This window comes from Sciurus vulgaris (assembly GCF_902686455.1).
Source record: "Sciurus vulgaris genome assembly, chromosome: 3".
Taxonomy (NCBI): Eukaryota; Metazoa; Chordata; class Mammalia; order Rodentia; family Sciuridae; genus Sciurus; species Sciurus vulgaris.
Window position 1 is genome coordinate 159,352,345 of NC_136463.1, and position 20,025 is coordinate 159,372,369.

At 36.0% G+C, this 20,025-nt stretch overlaps 1 long non-coding RNA gene across 1 annotated transcript in view; it reads left to right on the forward strand.

Annotated features, from left to right (window-relative positions):
* Positions 1 to 1,171: 1,171 nt before the first annotated feature.
* LOC306658149 overlaps positions 1,172 to 20,025 on the forward strand; it is a 61,201-nt gene continuing 42,347 nt past the window's right edge. The window contains exons 1-3 of the long non-coding RNA XR_013762978.1: positions 1,172 to 1,261; positions 2,111 to 2,168; positions 3,013 to 4,416. This is a non-coding gene — a long non-coding RNA (uncharacterized lncRNA). The remainder of the gene's footprint in view (positions 1,262 to 2,110; positions 2,169 to 3,012; positions 4,417 to 20,025) is intronic.

The following is a 20,025-nucleotide window of genomic DNA, read 5'->3' on the forward strand; positions in this document are numbered from 1 at the left end:
AGTGTGTCTGACGCTTCCTTTCACTTATCAGACAAGAGGACAGTGACCTTTCAGTGAAGAGAAGGAAGGAATGGGTAGAAGGTCCTCAGAGGCCAAGAGGCCTGTCCTTTCAAGGTTCTCCATCCTATTCCTCATGTATCCACTACCTTGGATACCATGACTTATGTTCATTGGAGGTTCACAACATACTTATATCCTTTCTGAAGGCTAGTGTTTAAGAGCAGGAAACAACTAACTTGTTCCTCTGACCACAGGATGTTGCGATAGAATAGGGCAGAAAGGAAGAAACCAGTAGGCTTTCTTGTTTTCACAAAATACTGCTGCTCCTTGTGCCTGCTGAGCATACGATGGACACTTACCTTAGAAAAGTGCTTTGAATGCACTCATTTTCTGTGTTGCTGTTTTGTAAACAAACAGGTCTCCCAAGTGGAGACACAATAGTTTAGGTCTTCTTTTATGAAACAGGATTTAATACTTATCTTTTTGTTTTGAAGGCTTTATTTCTATTTATTTCACAAAATCCCAAACACCCAATTGATAAATCAGCACATTTCTTCTTGATACTAGATTCTGAAAACAAAGGGTGTTCATGTTTTGGAGATTCTTACTATTGATCATTTGAAATAAAAAATTCAGAACAATTGATAGTAATATTTTAATAGGACATGGCATTCTTCAAACATATTGTCATGTGATTCTTATAACAGACTTGTGAAATGGACTGGGCAAAACTTAAAATCTGTGTTTCACAGATGAGGAGGCAGATGCCCATGAGTGACTTAAAGTCACAGAACTAGAAAATGGTAATGGCAAGATCTGAATCAATTATGATTCTGTGGGTAACTCTTGTTCTCAGTTCCAAGTAGTTATAGATGAAGAGGTGTACACACACGTTCTAACGCTGGTGACTTTAGCAAGTGTCTAAACTCTCAAGACAAACAGTCGTTGTTAGATTGTTAGATGCTGTCTACCTCTCTGGTTACCCAAGGAGCTTGCTCTGGGTCATTTTCATGCTTGCTGTAGACTGTGAGAGAAGACAGAATTGAGAGTGGAAAACAAAGAAAACTGACCATTCACTTGATTATAGTTTTGATGCTGGATGCAACTGAAATTACTTGGAGAGACAGATTGTGAAATTATGAGTTTTTTTTTTTTTTTAAAACAGGACTATCCCTTTTCTCCAGTCTCAGATTCAAGAATCAATGATGGGGAAGAATCCAGTGATGTCATCCACTGACTACCTGCATCCTCTTCAGAAAAGGTGAGGGTGGTCCAGCATGTTAAGAACTCAGTTAAAACAATGGATGATTTAAAATTCAGTAAATCAGGTGTTCCCTGTTTAGCCTGTTCTTGTTAGAATAATGGAATTTGAGGGTTTAAAACATAGCTTATTACAAAGTGATGCATGAGTTCCCAAAAATCTTGTTTAACATATTGCTGGAATAATGCATATGAGATGGTTAAAAATGGAAGTAGGAAAAAAAAATCCCCGACACCCTTGGAGGAATTTGCAATTCATAAAGTTACTGCCAATTTTGCATTATAGTTGCCATGGTAACCATGCTAGGCTTCTGCTCAAATGTTTCTCAGAAGGGGAAGAAATAGTATATAATAAGCTCTTCAAGTGTAATTTTTTTTATTGTAGTTGAATTAGTGTGTAATTCTTCTGTGAGCATTTTAGCAATCCATGAATGTGCACTCCAGTTTCGATTCTGATTTCTTATCTCTGTATATTTAAGCAATGTTGCCTATTATCAGTACTTGGTAATTAATTGTAAAAATAATAACAAAAGATTATCAACAGTAATTAATTGTAAAAGCAAAAACAAAAAGCATTTTAAATCCGACTAGTAAATTTTCCATATGAAAACACTGACTTGCTTATTGATTCAAAGCACTTTCAGCCAAGCTTTTAGGCTGCATTTACGAGTCACCCCTTGCCCCTTCCATGTTTTTCCTCAAAAGAGCCACATACATTGAATAAATGAAGTATCAAACAGAGCCAGTTGGACCAATTAGACCAAAATAGTACTTTCATTTGGCCATTTAGATAGGGAGCTATTTAAAAATGGTACTGACTTTTTTTCTTTTTTCTTTATTTGGCTTCTAGGAGTCAGCCTAACAGCTGAGGTAGAGCAGTATATATCTGAACAGAACGTGGAGCAAAGGTTGTTTAGTGTTTGATAGCACGTGTGCTCATTTTTTAGTAGAAAAAAGAAATAGACTTTGGAATCAAACAGACTGGGATTTACCAGCTCCATATTTTACTGAGGCCTTGGACAAGTCTCTGGTATTAGGCTGTTTTCAATTGTTATAACAAAATAGCAGAAGCTGGGCACTTTATAAAGAGAAGAGTTTTATTTAGCTCACAGTTTGGAAGGGTGAAAATCTAAACAGCATGACACCAGCTCTGGAGAGTGTAGCCCTGGCGGCATCCCATCAATACAGGTGGCATTGTGGGGGAAGTGCTTGTGAGCGGAGATCTCACATGGTGAGACAGGAAGCCAGAGAGCAGGGAGGCAGCATGCTCGCTCTAACTAACCAGAATCCCACCAGAGAACTACGTTAATCCCCTCCAAGGTCAGAGATCCCAGCGACCTAATCACCTTCCCCACCTCTTATAGGTTCCACACCACCTCCCAACATTGCCACACTGAAGATCAACCTTAGAACACATTCAAACCATATCCAAACAACAGCATCACTTTACATCCGGGGCCAAGTGTCTTCGTTTGTAGAAACAGTCATGGCTTTGAGCCATGCTTGTAAGAATTAGAACTGCATATGAAACACTTGGGCCAAAGTTTAGCATTGTACGTTAGTTTCCTATTGTTGATGTAACAAAATACCACAAACTAAGTATCTCAAAACATGCATATTTATTACCTCTAAGTGTCAGAAGTCCAAAATGGGCAAAAGTGGGCTAAAGTTAAGGTGTGGGTAAGGCTCTCTTCTTTTCCAGGATCTCTAAGAGAATCTGTTTGTTGTTGTTGTTGTTGTTTTCTTTTCTAGCTACTGGAGTCTGACTGCATTCCTTGATTTCCTCCACCTTCAACACCAGCAGTAGCCAGTTAAGTCTTTTCTACATTGCGTCTCTTTGACACTGACTTTTCTACCTCTTTTACTGTTAAAGCTGCTTGTGATTAGACTATACCCTCTGTAATAATTCAGGATAATTTTCCATTGTAGGATCAGTTAATCAACAACCTTAATTCTACCTGCAAACTCATGTGTCTTTTGCTTCTCCATATAAATTTAGAATAAGGTTATTGACATCTCCAAAATAAATTGCTGTGAGTTTTTTTTTTTTTTTTTTTTTGGTGGGGGGGGCATGCCATATCTATAGATCAAAAGTTGGAAAAAATTGACATCTTGACAATATTGTCTTCCAATACCTGAATATAGAATATCTCATCATTTTTTAGTTCTGCTTTGATATACTTATCAATAATTTGTAATTTTCACATAAAGATGTACAAATTTTGTTAGATTAATGCCTCAGTATGTCATTTTTTGGGTGCTAATATAGATAGCAACATATTTTTAATTTCAAATGTCATTTGTTCATTATTGGTATATAGCTATTGCCTCTTCTACATTTTTTGTGCCCTGCAACCTGCTATAATTACATATTAGCTCCAATAATTTTGTTGTTGTTGTTGATTCAAATTTTCTGCATAGATGGTGTCATCTGCAAAGACAGCTTTATTTCTTCCTTTCCCTCAGTATACCTGTTAATTTCTTTTTCTTGCCTTAGCACATCGTCTAGGACTAGCATATGAGGCTGAAAAGCCTTATTCCTTATCATGGTAGAAAAGATTTCTAACAACCTAATTTCATTTGCAACCTTTGTACTCCTTTGCAATGCCAGCTACCATATTCATGGTTTCTGAGGATTAGGATATCTTTGGTATCAGGCAGAAGGCCATTTTTCTGCCACCACACAGAGTGAGCACAAATAAATAGTAACTGTAATTTTCTATGGTTATTATTATTATTTATAGTATTAGTAATAGTGTACTTGCCCCACCTAAAGGGGAAATCAAGTAGGAGTTGATAGAACCATTGAGAGCTATCAAAATCCTGAGCTGTCTTATGCCTCTGTTGGTCAGATTCAAGTTCTTGGCTGCCTCTCTGTGGTCTGACAGTCATCCTTCAGCAGATTTAGGCAACTCTACTGTTGGAACCCATATCTGGAAAGCCACCACTAAGCAGTTTCATTTCCCAAGTGCTCTGTTTAATATGTTTTTAATTATGAGAAGCTTTATTTCATTACTATTAATTTTTAAAAACTGTTTTCTCAAAGTGCACTAATTTCTAAAGCCTAAGAATTCCATTTCCAGAGGAAGATGGAGGATCAAATGAGTGAAGCCGGAGGTGACAATGGAGTTGATGACGTTATCTTCACACTATCAGGTAATGCCTTTGCCTGTTGGCTCTATAAGAAAATAAGGCAGTGGGAGGGACTTGCCTGCTTTCTGCCTCTACTGCAAACAGAAAGAAAGAGCGCAATCTTACGCATGGGTCTCGATTAGTAAGAAGGAAAACATTCTGACCAGTGTTCCATCCTGGAACACTGTGTCTAAGGGAGACCCTGGGAGCTACTCTCCTGAGGTCTCATCTGCTTGGGATGGTTTAGGTGTGGCTCTGGATAATGTCAGGCAGATGGTCGAAAGGCCACCCAATGCCTTCCTTGCCCTGTGAGTCAGTGAGTTTCCTTTCTCTTTCTCCATCTTTCTCCCTTACTTTATCCTGCTGGGTTGTGCACCATTGCTTCTGTGATTTTCTCCAGGCAGAGGAGCCACTGACAGCATCTGTTTTCCACTGCATTGCATGCCCTGGAATTTAGATGTGCCCTGGTTTCCCTCAGTTTGTTGAACACTGGGGGAGAAGCTTCCTAATGTCACTCCTGCACTTCCTTATTATTCGGCGAGGCGGCTTTATCTTTACTTCTCTTCGTTAACATCTCTGTGTGTTCACTCTAGTTACCTTTTTCCTTCCTTCTGAGTCTGCTTTGATTTCTGTTCTTATAATTTGGACTGACTTCTACTATTTCCATTTTTCTGGACTAGTTATTTCCCCTTCTCTGATTTAGTCAATATATTTTATCAAAAGAATTTAGTGGTGATTCTTTTATAAGAACAAGCAGCACTCTTCCAAGTTAATTTTTTTCCTTCTTGATTTGTATGAGAATTTGCTTGAATGGCTAGTCTATGCATTAGCAAAGATTAGTCAGTAGACCTGAAGAACTGGGAAAAAAAAAAAAATAGAATCTTTGACTTTTCAATATGCATATTCAATAAATGCAATAGCAGTTTCATGAATAAGTTGATATTTAAATATATATATATATATATATATATATATATATATATATCTTTTAGTTCTATATTAAAGACTAATGTCAGGGACTTTGATTTGTCTAACATCTAACCCTATTTCTTTTTCAGTTTTTTAGGTAATTCAGGTTTTCCCCCAGTCTTTTTTACACATACAACTTGTATTTTCTATATACGACTTGAATTTATTGAAATTCCACTTTGTAGTCTTAATACACTTGAGTATCTCCATAATCTCAGTTCCCAGACATAAGCTGTTAGAGTCTAGAGAAATGGTCTGTGTCAGTCATCATTTTGGTTGACTGTAAGACAAAGAGGTTTCAGTGTGGTGGAGTTGCTGGCTCTGGTACCAGACTGAACTAGATTCTAGTCCTGGTTCCTCCATTTAGTAACTATGTGGGCAAGTTTCTTTTTCACAGTGACCATAATTATCATCAAAATCAGCACTCTTTTGAGAGTGAAAGGTGACGTCATGAATTATTATGCCAGGATTATGAATCAGATTGGTCTTTTTTTTTATTGTAAACAAATGGGATACATGTTGTTTCTCTGTTTGTACATGGCATAAAGGCATACCATTTGTGTAATCATAAATTTACATAGAGTAATGTTGTTTGATTCATTCTGTTATTTTTCCCTTCCCCCCACCCCTCCCACCTCTCTTTTCCCTCTATACAGTCCTTCCTTCCTCCATTCTTGCCCCCCTCCCTAACCCTAATTCTAACCCTAACACTAACCCTTCCCTCCCCCTATTATGTGTCATCCTCCACTTATTAGCGATATCATTCGTCCTTTGGCTTTTTGAGATTGGCTTATCTCACTTAGCATGATATTCTCCAATTTCATCCATTTGCCTGCAAATGCCATAATTTTATCATTCTTTATGGCTGAGTAATATTCCATTGTGTATATATACCACAGTTTCTTTATCTATTCATCAACTGAAGGGCATCTAGGTTGGTTCCACAATCTGGCTATAGTGAACTGAGCAGCTATGAACATTGATGTGGCTGTATCTCTGTAGTATGCTGATTTTAAGTCCTTTGGGTATAGGCCAAGAAGTAGGATAGCTGGGTCAAATGGTGGTTCCATTCCAAGTTTTCTAAGGAATCTCCACACTGCTTTCCAGAGTGGCTGCACTAATTTGCAGCCCCACCAGCAATGTATGAGTGTACCTTTCTCCCCACATCCTCGCCAACACCTGTTGTTGCTTGTATTCTTGATAATTGCCATTCTAATTGGGGTGAGATGGAATCTTAGGGTGGTTTTGATTTGCATTTTTCTTATTACTAGAGATGTTGAACATTTTTCCATATGTTTGTTGATTGCTTGTAGATCTTCTTCTGTGAAGTGTCCATTTCCTTAGCCCATTTGTCGATTGGATTATTTGTATTCTTGGTGGAGAGTTTTTTGAGTTCTTTATAGATTCTGGAAATTAGTGCTCTATCTGAAGTATGATTGGCAAAGATTTTCTCCCACTCTGTAGGCTCTTTCTTTGCATTGCTGATAGTTTCCTTTGCTGAGAGAAAGCTTTTTAGTTTGAATCTATCCCAGTGGTTGATTCTTGCTTTTATTTCTTGTGCTATGGGAGTCCTGTTAAGGAAGTCTGGTCCTAAGCAGACATGTTGAAGATCTGGACCTACTTTTTCTTCTATAATCTGCAGGGTCTCTGGTCTGATTCCAAGGTCCTTAATCCATTTTGAGTTTAGTTTCGTGCATGATGAGAGATATGGGTTTAGTTTCATTCTGTTGCATATGGATTTCCAATTCTCCCAGCACCATTTGTTGAAGAGGCTATCTTTTCTCCATTGCATATTTTTGGCCCCTTTGTCTAGTATGAGAAAATTGTATTTATTTGGGTTTGTGTCCGTGTCCTCTATTCTGTACCACTGATCTACCTTTCTATTTTGGTACCTATACCACAGATTGGTCTTAGTCAAGTCAGGATCCATTGTTACCATACAATTATCAGAATAAACTATTTCCTCTGTAAAATGTGTAGGAAAAATATAAAGATTTGAAAAATACCCACCCATCTTACAACATGTAGTGTGGATTAAGTGAGATAATGAATAAAGAATACTTAGCACAGAGCCTGGCATATTCTATGAGTCAATGAATGTAAGACCATTTTTACACTGTTGGTGGGATTGTAGATTAGTACACCACTATGGAAATCAATATGAAGTTTGCTCAAAAGACTAGGAATAGAACCACCATCCCATTCCTTGGTATTTATCTTGAAGAATTAAAGTCACCATATGACAACAATATATGCATACTCATGTTTCTAGGAGTACAATTCATAATAGCCAAACTATGAAGCCAGCCCAGATGTCCACTGAAAGATGAATGGATAAAGAAAATGTTCTGCATATATACACAATTGAGTTTTATTAGGCCACAAGGAAGAATGAACTTATGTCATTTGCAGGAAAATGAATGGAACTTGAGAATATTATGTTAAGTGAAATAAGCCAAACTCAGAAAGTCAAAGGTAATATGTTTTCTCTCATATATGGAAACTAGAGAGGAAAAAGAAAAAATGAAGGTGGTGGGGGAGGGGGTCTCAAGAAAATCTAGGGGAGATCAGCAGAGTAGAGTAAAGGGAATGGGGACTGATACTGACCTAATTATATTGTTATTTTGTGTGCATGTGCAAATATGTAACGGCAAATCCCACCACTATTTTCAACTATGATGTGCCAATAAAAAATATGGGAAAAAAGAGTCAATGAATGTTAGTCCTCATTATGAATACATATCCAACATTTCATGTCCCTCAGAGCAATCTGGAATGTTTCATGGCATCAATAATTAATATCTGCCACTTGATTATCATACAGAGCTTGTCAAAAGATTTTGGATTTATTTCTTGGAACATGGATGCTGTTTTCCACCATTTCCTTGCAGTACAATATAGAAATCTCACTATTGCAACCCCTTGACCTTTTTATTAAAGCTATTTCACTAGAATGCTACCCATTCCTGGGTGTAGAGAAAAGAAATGCAGAGAAGGCTTCAATAGTTTTGAGTTTCAGTTTATCATTTTCTGTTGTAATTTAATCACCAGTGGAGAATTTTCTCCTCCACTGAAGTTTTCTGAGTAAAGTTTTGTCTAAAAACTCCAGAAAATTTTGCATGTTTTTGTCAGAGGTTAGTTATGGATCAGGAGAATTTTAATGTTGCAGCTCTTGCAATAAAGAGCTTGCATTTGAGATCCAAGATACATCTCTGATGCCCTCACTGTATTTAGTGAAGAAATAAGAATTGGAGATATTAGAATGTCCTTAATATGACTGTGATTCAAAGCTCAGTCATAGCGGAAGGTTTGTGATAACGAAAGAAGGGTGGACACCGTGGAAAGTACGTACTTCATGTTCATCAAAGAAGGTTTCTGAAGGACTCATCCTCTGAGCTACCTGATGGACTCAAGAAACTTGTGCTTGTTTCTATTCTATAAGATATTGCATTAGGTTTTGAAGAATCTGTGGACAAATATTTTCTTGCTGGCATCACCATGATAATCACTGAATTATTAATGACTTATCTCTGCTAGGAGCTCCATAAACTAGCTTCCTTAATTCCTCCAGTCTTCTGTTCATCCATTGATCTGTGCATGTGTTCAACAAATATTTATCAAGCCTACTATTATGTGTTAGGGGAAAAAGATTTAAGCAAGTAACACAGTCTTTATCCTGTGGTAAATTTGTAATAATAGCACCATTTCTCCATCTCTCCAAGTTCTTTGCTACATAGCTTTGTAGGGCTCTTCAAAGCCTCAGTCAGGACACTTGCTTAGGCCAGCCAGTTGTTGGTAAGCCTGACATAGGCAAAGGCTTGATGGCACCAGTTTTCATTCTTACCCCCTTCATCATAAGAATATCTGTGCTAATCTGTTGCATGATTAGAGACACTTGGACCAAAGATGAGTAGGTACAGTTATTTGAGCCAAAAACATGTTATATTGGCTGAAAACCAGCTCACCTGCCTACACAAAACATTTCCCATACATGTGAGTTTGTCTGAGATAATGATATATGATATGATAATGATAATGATATATATAATGATAATGAATAATGATATCATATTTTAGCACTTCTTTAAAGTGTTTCCATCGAAAGGAATCTCTCTCTAGATTAAAAAGAAGAAACTGTGTTCAATTCTCTATATTAGTAATGTCCGCATTGTACTCTTTTTTTCTTTTTTCTTGGTTTGTTTGTCTGTTTGCCCATTTGAAGTGTCCTCCAGGATAATATGAACCACCAAGTCAAGACCTTCAGTTGCCTGATCAACCACCCCGAGCCAAGAGTAAGGATCACTTATTGTTGAACGCCATTGGAGTGCTGTGGTCCGTTAGTAGTCAGCATTATTGTGGGAACAGTTAATGGCACAGCTTCCAAGACTTTTGTCCTCATATCTTTTCTTCTTGACAACCACACTCCCAGTTTTCTGAAGACATGTCGCATATCTGCCAGTTTGATGTTTCAACATATGCCACAATTATTTCTTTGGAAGAATGCGATGGCTGTTTTGAGATATTTGTCTCTGATGGGTTCTGAAAAGATTTAGTTTGAAATTGAAATAGTCTTATGAGTGCCTGGAGAAGAGGATTCTTTTACTTATTTGGCATTTATTTGGTGCTTGGGTGCTGGCTCTTTTGCAGTGCTGGGCAGGAGGGAATGGGAGCAAAGACTATTTATGGAGACCTCATATTATCCTGGAGGACACTTTAAATGGGCAAACAGACAAACAAACCAAGAAAAAAAGAGTACAATGCGGACATTACTAATATAGAGAATTGAACACAGTTTCTTCTTTTTAATCTAGAGAGAGATTCCTTTCGATGGAAACACTTTAAAGAAATGCTAAAATATGATATCATTATTCATTCAATAAATGCATATTAGACATCTACTATAGACAAAACTGTGAACTATATGCTTGGAGCCTATAAAAATAAATTTAACGGATTTATCATCTGGAAGACACCAGTATACAACAGTAATATTGAGCAGAAGAAATGAAGGGCTACAGCAGATATTCAAAGTATAATTTAAGCTAGGAGCAAAGAATAATCAATTCTTATTAGGAAAATCTTGGAATGACTGGAGAATGCAATGGGTGTTAAGTTGGATTTTGATTTAGGAGAGAGAGAGAAAGTTGAGGGGTGATGCAGAGGAAGAAAATCTAGAATTAACAAGAGCCCGAGGCCCATGTTCTCCCTTGGCGCTGGAACTCATTGGTGTGCCTCTGATCAGTTCACTGGAGTAACTAAAATGTTCTCACCTCAGAAATGATTAGAATGATTTTTAAAGATCTATACAGACCCTTCTAGCATTAAGATCCTGAGTTGCCTAATTAAATTACCCATCATGTGCTTAAGCTCAATATGGTGGCCAATCATCTCCTTTAAGCATAGGTCATCCTGGGTTCAGTCACTGAGTAACACAGTAGACATTCTATTCTTGGAGTGACAGAATAATTAGTTCATGTTGAGGGTGGGGTGGGTGGGCGTTGCAGAGAATTTCTAATGTAGAGAGAGCATTAGGCAGACCTGGGTTTGAATGTTGTTGCTGTCACCAGGGATGTGATTTTGTATATGTCACTGAATTTCACTCTGCCTCAGTTTTATCATCTACAAAATGGGGGAATAATTCTATGTCATAAGTTATAGAGCAAAAGAGGAGGTACACTCAGTGTTGCTCATTAATAGCTCAGTGTGGCTAATACATGAGGGAATGAGTAAGATCTTTGGATGAGAGCATCCCTCATTGTGCACAAGAGATGCATTCCCAAAAGATGTAACTGAATTTTTAGTACCTCATTCATTGTTAGGTGTGCTGTGTTTAAAGTCCCTCCTCATTGCTAAACAAGTTACTGTTTCCCAGATTACATGAAATTTGCATTTATGAGAGTGATTATTTTATAAAAAAATGGATTATAAAGCTAGGTTGAGTGTGGAATAAATTGCTAGTTGCCTGCCCAGTATTCACTATCCCCTTACTGAAGAGTAAGATGTTATGCAAGGTACCAGTGCACGCAAGTAAATGTGTGACAGTATTTTTTACATTTAAGAGTGACAAATGTACTCTTAAACTGAAGACACACGTGAGGCGTCAGGAAGAGTCTCCTTTTATCCCCTTTACTCTTTAACTTTTACTTTTTTGTAATGAAGATCTAGAGACCCAGAGACATTTTGTGGCTTTGTGAATTGAAGTCATATGCTAAAGATGATGGACCTGTTTTCCTGATGACTGTACACAGCACTATCAACACTGGACTGCTTATCTACAGACTTTTTTCTGTGAGAGAGCAATAAACTTCTATTTTGTGTAAGCCTCTGTTAGTTCTGGTCTCTGATAGGAGCACCTTATTGCAGTTCCTAACTAAGCCCCTAGCATATCAGTGACATCATCAAGTTCAATGGCGGGAGGTGAATGAATCAGAATTGGACATCAGAGAAATAATCATGCCTGAGCACAACCTCCCCCAGCCCCTGCTAATCAATTGTGCAAAATCCCACAGATTATTAACTAGTTAATATTGACAATGGTGTTGTTTGTTAGTAAAGTTTATCGAACATTCACTTAGATGGTGGGGAACCTACCAGAAGGTTATCATGTCTAACCTGGAAGGACTAAGAAGTCTTCACTGGAAAGCCACACATATTCTGAAAATAAAGGAAAGATTCAGATGGAAGACAGTGGGGAGGAGAGGGAAAAGGGCATTACAGGAATTGTGTTTGCCAAGGCACAGAGGCAAAGTGAACCTAATCTAGTTGGGGAGCTGCAAGTTCTGGAATAAATGGAGAATAGTGTCAGAGGTAAGCATAGGGAATGAATGGAGTAGCAAATGAAGTCAGAAAACAAGGCAAGGAAGTGGATCATGCAGGTTTTTTAAAAGCCACTTTTAGGCATTTCGCATGCTTCCATTTTCGAAAGACCATTGGATGAGCAAGGAGAAAGAAGGATGGGGTATGTGCAAATTGGTTGTTTCAAGGAAGCAAGTACAAGATGGCGATCACAAGATGGGTTTGGTATTGGAAATACAGAGAGTATACAGACTCAGGAGATAATACAAGTTAGAACTGGTAGGATTTATGATTTATTGACTAAGTATCAAGCAAGATGCCCAGGTATCTGTCTTGGGCTGCAAGGCAGAAGAAGGAGGAGGTATTAATAACTGGATCTGCATTCATGCAAATTTGAAACTCCCATAGATGACTTATACTGCTTCTTGTAAGATTTTGGGGGGGCACGGTAATGGGGATTGAACCCGGTTTCTTGTGCATGGTAGGCAAGTGCTCCATCAATGAGTTACATCCCCAGCCCATTCTTAAAAGATTCTTAAATGTCTGTTTCCTATTTAAAACTTAGCTTGATAGCAATTGACTTAGTGAAAATTAAATTTTATTGATAAGAACAGTGAGCCATCTGGCTGTTCTCTGACTGGTAGGTATCTATTTCTCTGGGTATAATAAAGATGTAACCTCTGCCACAGGAAGCTATTACCTGATATTATTTATTTCCTGATAAAAAGGAGCAAATCATGGCTGGACATCTGTGGAAAATGAGTTTCTAATAAAGCCAAGGTAGTTAATGTCTAAATGGGAGTTTCTCCTGTGATGACAAATGTCTACTCTGTTGAAATAGTTTCCATAAAACTCAGTAAGTAAGAGGGTAGAGAGACTGTGTAATTGTCAATGAGGCAATAAAGGGATGCTTGTTACTGTGTTTATAATCAGCAACAAACCTTATTTCTTATGAAAAATGAAAATGTTTTAATGAACCAGGTCAGCAATTTAGGAACTTCTGTTTCAGAAAAAAAATATATTTTCATATGTATATAGTATAGTAGGTAACAGGGAAAAATGAGAAAAATATCACTGAGAGAAATAACAGGCAGCTACCATGTGGGAGTCCAGTGCTAATAGCTCCAAGAACCAATTCTAGTACAATGCTGACCATTTCGTATGCACAAAACACTATTTTAAAAAATCATTGTAAGTTTTTCTTATAAAATTCTTCATTGGTTGATTACTACGTGTATTGGGGACTGCTAAAATGTGGCACTAAGAGGTGAAGTGTACCTTAATTTTTTAATTTTTTATTGGTTCTTTTTAGTTATACAAAACATTGGGATTTATTTGAACAAAATGATTAGCAGGGAATATAATTTGTTCTAATCAAGTCCAAGATCTTTCTTTCTCCTCTTCCCTCCCCGTTTCCTTCCCTCTGTTCAACTGATCTTTCTGCTACTTACTTATATATATTTTAAAAATTTGTCTTGTGAGGTTCACTGTGGTATATTCATATATGTACATTGGAAAGTTAGGTCAGATTCATTCCATGGTTTTTCTTTATTTCATCCCTCCTTCCTTCCTATCATTCCCCTTTGTCTACTCCTGTGATCTTTCTTCTATTTTTTATCCCCCTCCCACTTATTTTGAATTAACTTCCACATATAAGTGAGATTTGACCTTTGACTTTTTGGGACTGGATTATTTCACTTAGCATGATAGTCTCTAGTTTTATGCATTTACCGGCAAATACTATAAAGTCATTCTCTTTATGGCTGAGTAATACTCCATTGTGTATATATACCACATTTTCTTCATACATTCATCTGTTGAAGAACATCTCAGTTGGCTCCATAGCTTAGCTATTGTGAATTGAGCTGCTATAAACATTAATGAGACTATGTCACTGTAGTATTCTGGTTTTGAATCTTTTGCATATATACCGAGGAGTGGGATAGCTCGGTCATATGGTGGTTCCATATCTAGTTTTCAGAGTAATTTCCATACTGCTTTCTAGGGTGGTTACACCCATTTGCAGTCCCACCAACAATTTATGAGTGTACCTTTTCTCCCACATCCTCAGAAACATTTATTCTTACTTGTATTCTTGATAATTGCCATTCTGAATAGAGTGAGATGAAAATCTTGATGTAGTTTTAATTTGCATTTCTCTAATTGCTAGGGATGTTGAACATTTTTTCATGTATTTATAGACCATTTGTATTTCTTGTTTTGAGAAGTGTATGTTTAGTTCCTTTGCCCATTTATTGAGTGGGTTTTTTTTTTTTTTGGGCATTAAGTTTTTTGAGTTTGTCGTATATTCTGGATATTAATGTCCTTTCTGAGGAGCAGGTAGCAAAGATTTTCTCCCATTCTGTAGGCTCTTTCCTCACAATCTTGATTATTTCCTTTGCTATGAAAAAACTTAACTTGATGGATGCTATCTCATTTATTAATTTTTGATTTTACTTCTTGTTAAGGAAGTCAGTTCCTGAGCTAACATGTTTGAGTGTTGGGCCTACATTTTTTTCCTAGCAGTTTCAGAGTTTGTGGTCTAATTCCTAGGTCTTGAATCCACATTGAATGAGTTTTTTGCAGGGTGAGAGATAGGGTTAGATTTCATTCTGCTACATATGGATTTCCAGTTTTCCCAGCACCATTTGTTAAAAAGGCTATCTTTTTGGTGCCTTTGTCTAGTATGAGATAACTGTATTTATGTGGGTTTGTCTCTGTGTCTTCTATTCCATTTGTCTTCATGTCTGTTTTGGTACCAATATCATGTTAATTATTTTTGAATTTTATTTTTATTTATTTTTAAAATTATTATTTTTTTACAGACTGCATTTTGATTCATTGTACACAAATGGGGTACATCTTTTTATTTCTATGGTTGTGCACGATGTAGATTTAAACCATTCATGTAATCATACATGTACATAGGGCAATGATTGTTACTCTAGTTCTGTAGTATAATTTAAGGTCTGGTACTGTATTGCCTCAAGCTTCACTTTTCTTGACGAAGAAAATGTGGTGTATATACATGATGAAATACTACTCAACTTTAAAGATAATTGAAATTATGGCATTTGCTGATAAATGGATGGAATTGGAGAATATCATGCTAAGCGAAATAAGTCAAACCCAAAAATCCAAAGGCCAAATATTTTCTCTCTGATATGTGGAGGTTAATTCACAATAAGGGGGGGCAGGTGGCTAGGGAAGAATAGAGTTACTTTATATTGGGTAGAGGGGTGTGAAGGAAAGGGAAAGAGTATGGGGGTAGGAAGGATAGTAGAGTGAAACAGACATTATTACCTCATGTACATATATGACTGCATGACCAATGTGATCCTACAACATGTACAATCAGAAAAATGAGAAATTATACTCCATTTATGTATGATTTATAAAAATGTTATAAATGCATTCTTTCATGTACAACTAATTAGAACAAATAAAAAAATTAAAAAAGAAAGATTGCTTTGGCTATTCTGGGTCTCTTATTTTTCCAACTGAATTTCATAACTGCTTTCTTTTGTTCCATGAAGAACATAATTGGAATTTTGATGGGAATTGCATTGAATCCATATAGCACTTTTGGAAGTAAGACCATTTTGACAATATTAAATCTACCTATTCAAGAACATGGGCAATCTTTCCATCTTCTAAGGTCTTCTTCAATTTTCATTAGTGTTCTGTAGTTTTCATTGTGGAGATCCTTCACCTCTTTTGTTGATTCCCAAAACTTGAATTTTTAGGGGGACTATTGTGAATTGGATAATTTTTCTAATTTCTTTTTTTAGCAATTCATTATTGGAGTATAGAAATGCTATTGATTTATGAGTATTGATCATGTATCCTGCTACTTTGCTGAATTCATTTATGAGTTCTAGAAGTCTTCTGGGGAGTTTTTCAGGTAACCTAAATATAGGATTGTGTCATTACCCAACAGAAATAATCTGAGTTCCTCTTTTCCTATTCATATCTCTTTAATTTCCTTCTCTTGTCTGATTGCTCTGACTAGAGTGTCAAGGACTATGTTGAATAGGAGTGGTAAAAGTGGGCATCCTGTCTTGTTCCTGTTTTTAGAGGAAATGCTTTCAGGTTTTCTCCATTCAGAATAATGTTGGCCTTGGATTTGTCATGTATATTCTTTGCAATGTTGAGGTAAGTTCCTTCTATCCCTTGTTTTTCTAGTGTTTTAAACATGGATTGGTGCTGTATTTTGTCAAATGCTTTTTCTGCATCTATTGAGATAATCATGTGGTTCTTGTCTTTTAAATCTATTCATATGGTGAAATGTATTTACTGATTTCCATATGTTGAATCAAACTTGCATCCCTGGAATGAAACTCACTTGATCATGGTGCACTGTTTTTAATGTGTTTTTGTATGCCCATTGACAATATTTTATTAAGACTTTTTGCATCTACATTCATCAAGGATGTTGGTCTGAAGTTTTCTTTCTTTCATGTGTCTTTGTCTGGGTCTGGTATCAGGTTGATACTGGCTTTGTAGAATGATTTTGGCAGTGTTCCTTTCTTTTCTTTCTTTCTTTTTTTTTTTTTTTTTTTTTTGACACAGCCACATCAATGTTTATAGCAGCTCAATTCACAACAGCTAAACCTGGAACCAACCCAGGTGCCCTTCAACAGATGAATGAAGAAACTGGTACATATACAGAATGGAATATTACTCAGCCTTAAAGAAGAATGAAACGATGACATTCGCAGGTAAAGGGATGGAACCGGAGAATATCATGCTAAGTGAAATAAGCCAATCCCACAAAACCAAAGGCCTAGTGTTTTCTCTGTAAGTGGATGCTGATCTATAGTGGGGGATGGGTAGGGACAAAAGAAGAAAATCTGGATTATGTGGAGGTGATGGGAGGGGTGAGAGGGGTGGGAGGGGGAAGGATGGTGGATTGAGATGAACATTATCACCCTAGATACATGTACGATCACACTCCTGATGTGACTCAGCACCATGCACAGCCAAAGGAAAGCTCCATTTGTGTATGATGTATGAAAATGCATTCTGTCATGTCTAACAAATTAGAACAAATTTTTGAAAATAAAAACAAAAACCCAAAGTACCTCCCCTCATCATTTTATTATCAAGTCCTGAGAGTTGCTTCAATTTCACTACTTGAAATTGATATGTTGAAGTTTTCTGTGTCCTTTTGGTTCTATTTGGGTAGGTCATGTGTCTCTAGGAATTTGTCCATGCCTTCAAGATGTTCTAGCTTATTGGAGTATACATTTTCAAAATAATTTCTGATGATCCTCTCAATTTCAGTAGTGTCTGTGGTGATATTTCTTCTTTCATCTAGAATTTTGTTAGTTTTTTTCCCTCTTTTGGTTAGTTTGGCTAAAGGTTTTTTGACTTTGTTTATCCTTTCTGAAAAACAGCTATTTGTTTTGTTGAACTTCTGTTATTTTTTTGAATCTCAATTTCATTGATTTCAGCTCTGATTTCAATTATTTTCTGTATTCTACTGTATTTGGTGTTGGTTTGTTCTTTCTCTAGGGTCTTGAGCTATAATGTTAGAGTATTTGGTATCTTTCTATTTCTTTAATGTATGAGCTCAATAATATAAACTTTCCTCTTAGAACTGCATTCATATTGTCCCAGAGATTTTGATATTTTATATCATTATTCTCATTTATTTCTATGATTTTTAAAATTTCTTCCCTGATTTCTTTTGTCATCCATTCATCTTTCAAAGTGTATTATTTGTTTCCACATGGTTTCTGTTTTTTATTTTATCTTTGACTTCTAATTTCACTTCATTATGATCCATAGAATACAAAGTATTATCTGTGTTTTTTTTGTGTGTGTGTTTTCAAAGATTTAATTTGTCATCTAAAAGATGGTTGATTTTATAAAATGTATCATGTGCTGCTTAGAAGAAAGTAAATTCAGTCATTGATGGATGAAATATTTAGGTCCGTGTTATTAATTGTATTTTTAATTAATTAATTTTAATTAGTTAATTAATTAAATTAATTATATTATTTTTTGAATCTTTAATTATTTAATTTATGTTTGGATGACCTATCCAGTGGTGAGATAGGAGTGTTAAAGTTACCCAGTATTATTGTATGGTGATCTATTTGATTCTTAATATTGAGAAGGGTTTATTTGATGTATATAGATGCTCCATTGTTTGGGGCATAAATATAGAAGATCATTATATCTTGCTAATATATGATTCCCTTAAGCAGTATGAAGTGATCTTCTTTGTCTCTTCTGATTAATTTTGGCTTGAAGTCCACTTTATCTGACATGAAAATAGCTACCCCTGCTTGTTTTAGGAGTCCCATGTGAATGTTTTGTTTTCTCCCATCCTTTCACCTTCAGACTGTGGATGTCTTTGCCTTTAAGGTGAGTCTCTTGCAGACAGCATATTGTTGGGTCCTTTTGAAAAATACAATTTGACAACCTATGTCCTTTGATTGAAGAGTTTATATCATTTGCATTCAATGTTATTATTGAGAGATGATTTTTATTTCCTGCCATTTTGATCTATTTCTAATGATTAAATCAGACTTGATTCTCCTTTAATTGACTGTTCTTCTAGTGTAATTCCTTCCTATGCTGGTTTTCATTTTTATTTTCCACTTCTTATTCATGAAATATTTTATCGAGGATGTTTTGTAATGCAGACCTTCTAGTTATGAATTCTTTTAGCTTCTGCTTATCATTGAAGGCTTTTATTTCCTCTTCAATTCTGAAGCTTAATTTTGCTGGGTATAGTATTCTTGGTTGGCATCCATTTTCTTTCAGAGCTTGGTACATATTATTCCAAATCCTCCTTGCTTTTAGGTCTGGATTGAGAAACTAGTTGAAGTATGGATTGATTTACCTCTAAATATGACCTGTCTTTTTTCTCTTGCAGCTTTAAAAATGTCCTTATTCTTTTAGTCAGATACTTTCATTATAATGTGTCTTGGAGTGGATCTATTGTGATGTTGTGTATTTGGATTCCTATATGCCTCTTGTATTTGAATTTCCATTTTATTCTTAAAAATTTTCTTTGGAAAATTTTCTGGTATTATTTCATTGAAGAGTTTTTTATCCCTTTAGTTTGTATTTCAGAGTCTCATCTGTCCCAGTGAATTTTAATTTTGGCCTTTTAATGTTATCCCAGATTTCTTGAATATTCTGCTCATGGTTTCTTACCATCTTTTCTTTATGTTCACTTTTATTTTCAAGATTATATACTTTGTCTTTGAGGCCTTAAAATCAGGCTTCAAAGTGGTCTAATTTATTGGTGATGCTTTCCATCAAATTTTTAATTTGGTTTCTTGAAACTTTCATTTCCAGAATTTCTGTTTAGTTCTTTTTCAGAATCTCTATCTCTTTATTGAAGTGATTTTTCACTTCTTCTATTTTCTCTCTGATTTCACTCCTTATGTCTTCTTTTAGCTTATAGAATATTTTAACTATGAACTTTCTAAATTCCTTCTCTGACATTTCCTTCACTGTGGTGCCAATGAAATCAGTTGTTGAAGCATTATGGGCTGTTTGGGATGATTCCTTCCCTTGCTTTTTCAAATTGTATGTCTATCCATCTCTTGGTATAGTTCTCACTTCTTTTAAGTGAAGGGCTACTTCATGAGCTTCTTTTTCTTAAGAGCCCTGGGTTGTGTGACTATCCAGAAAATAATATTTTAATACAATGTGTGAACTCTGCTGATCCTAATATCAGTACCACTTTAAGAGATGCCACTGAGCCTTCTTTACTATGGTCACTTCAGAACCAAGCCTTATCCTATTCAACCTTATAAGAAACAACACCTTGTTGCTATTGTTTTACACATTTCTTCAAACTTAGATATATACTTGTAATACAGTTCTGATATAGGTAAAAACATT